Source organism: Chaetura pelagica, unplaced genomic scaffold (assembly GCF_000747805.2).
Source record: "Chaetura pelagica isolate M959 unplaced genomic scaffold, ChaPel_1.0 scaffold344, whole genome shotgun sequence".
Lineage (NCBI taxonomy): Eukaryota > Metazoa > Chordata > Aves > Apodiformes > Apodidae > Chaetura > Chaetura pelagica.
The window spans coordinates 6,211,100-6,215,419 of NW_009953098.1; positions in this window are offsets into that span (position 1 = coordinate 6,211,100).

The following is a 4,320-nucleotide window of genomic DNA, read 5'->3' on the forward strand; positions in this document are numbered from 1 at the left end:
GCCCTGAGCTGCCGGTGCCGCCGGGCCGGGCCGGGCCGGGCCTGTCCCGCCGGGTGGGCCCGGCTGCCGGTGTGAGGGCCCGCAGGCAGCTTTCCTCCGAGTACAACGCTGAGAAAGTGTTGTCTTCACGTAAGGGAAAGAAAAATGTGCTGTTCTGGTGCGCACGTTTGTGGTCGTCTTTGGTTCTTTTGACATGTTTGAGTATTGTCTCCCTTTGCCCGCTTTTCCTTTTTGTTTGGCTCAGTGTTGTGTTTTTGTTTAGTAGACCATCGCTTCCTAGAATACCCTTTTTGCTTCTTGTTAATTAAAGCGCAGGTTTGTCCAGGTTTCTTGCGGTAGCGATTTAGTAGTTATTAAGAATTCTGCAGGAAGAAGTTCACTCCGTTGGTTTTGGGGTTTTTTTCAGCTGTAATTCAAACTGCAGGCGCTTTTTGCACAGTGGCTGTTGATTTGTGCTGGTACATTCCTCTTTAACAGGACACTTCTGTTTCTGTACTCTCTCTGACACTCCTGTCTTCCCAATAGAAGCCCTATAGATGAACTTCTTTTAGTCTTGGTAATTTCTTTCCTCATTAACAGTTTTTAATCTGCATCTGTTAAAAAGTGTAAATTTGTACTTGAAACTGCTTTTAGATATTTTTACAGAACTGCTTGCATTATTCCTCCATTGCTATAATCTTATATTGTGTTTATAGCTAAGTAGGAAGATCTTGTTTCTTAAATGAACAATTAGAAATTACAAGATCTTACAGTAGACCAACTTGAAGGAAAAGCAACCAACTGGGGGGAAAAACAAAATCACTATTTTTGTCAAATACTTTTTTTAATCTAATGTCTTAAAGAGCAAGAGGATATACATTTACTTAATCTGCTTTTGTTTGTCTTTAAATGAGTCACCATGTGATAGAGAAGACAATAGTGAAATATTCTCTAAGAAAGCAGTTTTCATGTGATGTATTTGTTGATTAAGCTTATATTTGGATAGTTTTCATTTTCTGAAATGCTTAATTTTGCTATCTACTCGTTTGCTTTGCAGTTTATCTGAGGCCACTTAAAGAACACTCTACTACTACTTTCCGTAGAAAACTCGGCACCTACAGCATTGGCCAAGGAGGGCAAAGGAACAAGTTAATGATTGTTCTGTACCTCCTCTGACTTTGCCCTTTGTAACCAGCAACAAAAGTAGAGGAAGAGAGTTGTTGTTTGGCTGTTGAATTTTTTTGACTGCTTACACTCATGAGAGACAGACTTGTATTTGTTACCAGAACAGTCAGAAAATGTGTGTTCATACCTCATTTTATGAAATAGGAAGATGGATTTCATTTCAGGCCTCTATACCTGTGGTAATGCTTCTGCATGTGTTGCTGTCCTCCCAGGGTGGGTGAGGCAGCTGCAGGGAGCAGAAGTGTTTCAGAAAATCCGATTTATAATTGGATGCAGAATTTCCTGGGAGAGAGAAGGCTGGATCATTTTATGTTATTCTCTCTGCTGTTGATGTCTTTCTCCTTTTTTCTGGCCCTCTAGTTGTTAATTCCAGGGGTTTGTTTTGCCCTCTTTGTATCTTTTGCAGTCTCCCCAGTCTTATGTTCTTTGCTAGTTTCAGCGAAACATCTGAATTTCAGACTTGCCCTGACATCAGACACTTTCAACTTCAGAATATACTTTGATTTGGATTTTCTGGCCAAGTGATAGAATTTCTTAATTATTATTTTTTAAATAGTAGGTTTGGGGTTGTGCCTTCATATACTATGCTAATGGTTATGTGAAAAGGAAGATTATAAGACTTTTTTTCTACCAATAGGAATATAAATACTGGAATTTGTTCTAAAGAACAATGGAAAATCGAGATGAAACCAGTAGCTGCCTTGGTTAATCTATTACTAAACTTGATCTATTTTATAGTACTTCTTAGAAAAATCTATTTCAGGTACCCTTTGCATTGTTTTGTTTCAGGATTTAACAGCTTATAGTCCTTTGGTTTTTATTTTTCATGGCATGTGCTCTGTCTTGCTCCAGAAACAGCATGATTTTTGAATGTAAAAAATGTAGCTGTTCCTTAAGCTTGAACATATTTTAAGGCTGAAGAGGAAACGCAGCAAAGCTTGAATGGAATGTCACTCCTGTCATATAAAGTACATAATGCAGTTGCACATACCTTGCAGTTTGCTTTCCTCCTCTTCAATGTTTCAGATAGTTTCTTATTAGATAGAAAGGCAAGCACAGTGTTTTCAACAGGTGCAACTTTCATGTTTCGCTCTTGGTACAGTATTATAATTAGAATTAATCCCCAAGTCATCCTAGTTTCCTGACGGAAGTAAAGTATAGGTAAATGGTGGTGTCGTACTACTGATTTTGGAATGTATTTTCACAGTCAGTTTTATAAAAAGTCTTGTATAAAAGAGAACAGTAGAATAATGAAGCAAATCAAGATACTGGTACAGGTTATGAAAACCGGATGGAATAACTAATAGGTTCATTTTCCGAAGTGTTGGGGGGGGAGGGGTAAGAAACTTAAGAATTATTATTTCCTTATGATTTGTCTGAAAGAATGCTTAGAGAATCTCAATAAGCTTTAGTAGTGCAAGTCAAGCAACCTTGTAATTAAAAATTGATAGCTAAATTTACACAGAGATCTGTACGATTGACAGGAGTACAGGGCCTTTCATGAAAAATACTTCATTATATTCCTTCTTATGCCATGAATAAAATACGCATTTTATTGGGAGTGTCAGAGGAATCTGAGACCATCAGGATTGTTCCTTTTTTTATAATTTTTTTCTGATGGGGGGGCATTATTTGGAGTCTTGTGCTCTTGGTGTTGCTGTCTCTGTCCTCTGGTTTTACCTTTAACCTCTCTCCATCTCTTTCTCAGTATTCTTGGGGTTTGGTAGGATTTTTTGTTGGTTTTGGGTTTTTAGTTTGTTTTTTTTTTTTAATTGTTTCCTCCCTCCCCCCCTTTATTTTTATGTACTGTCATCAGTAGGGGATTCATTGCAGTTGGCTGTCGGAAATTTGTCCCTGTCTTACCTACTGAGAGCACTGCTGTGAATCCATTCTTGTTTATTGCTCTATTCCATGTTCATGACTTCTTTATGAAGTCAAATACAGTATGAAAATAATTCTCAAAATGGTATGTTTCTATTGGCCTGGTTATATTTCTTTCTAAGGTGGAGGGATTGTAAAAGTCTTTATGACTGGAGTCAAGTATTGGGAGGATCTAAGGGCCTACTATAACCTTGAGCAGCTGACTGACTTCCCCTGACGATAAACCCTGATGGGAAGCTAAATAGGTCCTGTTTGAAAAACAGACAAATGAAGCTAAGCTGATGGATTTATGTAAGCTTTGGCACTGAATCAAAATGCATGTAGATACCCTCTTTAGAAAGTGAAGTAAAAAAAAAATCTCTAAGCAGAATTTTTTTTTTAATGGCTATTGATAATTAGATATAAAAATGCCACGATTTGTAAACACTGTTTAAATAAATTCTGTATTTCTTTTGGTTTTGTCTTTCAAAGTTTGCTTTCAGTTAGCAGCATGCACCTTCCTTGATCTAATTGCAGCTGAGCAGACACAAAGTGAAATTCAGTGAAGTGACATATGCATAATCTGTGCGTCAGCTGGTGCAGTATGTTCTGTTTGATATTTACTTGGTACACTGCTCTCACATTTCAAAATTCAGTGAATAATAAACACTAATATTGTGAGCATGTCAAGTGGTAGAAGCCTTATGTTTATGTACCCTTTGGTCAGGAACATGAGGCTGTGCAAGGTGGTTACTGCCATGGAGGTTACTGCCATGCTTGTTGTGGAAGAATTAAAAATAACTGCTTAAAATGCCAATCTGTTTTAGGATTAAGAATAGAAATAATAATGTATAATATGCTTGAAAGAGAAAAGCAGGTTCTGTAATTCTGTTTTTGGAGTATTTTAGATCTAAGTAATATGATGATGTTGTATTTTTGCATAAAATAATTTTTAAGCCTGAATCAAATGTTTGGCTTGGAAAACCATGGCATACAATTTTGCATTTTGAATAAGTTAAAATTTTTACTTTTTTTCTTTTTTCTTCTCAAACATAACTAGTAGACTATATAAATTGTTCTGTAGCTTGTATGTGGGAGGTGTCTTGTGACAAACACCTTCAGATGTTTAAAAGCAGATTAAACTTCTCAGCCTCTGGAAGTCTTTCAGGCTAAAATAGGCTTTGTTTACTTAGTGCATATATCCAAATATATTTAATGCTTCAATAATATTTTAAAAAATCCACTGGATTGATGAATTTCCCCTGGAAGATGAACTTTAATATTGACCTAATATTC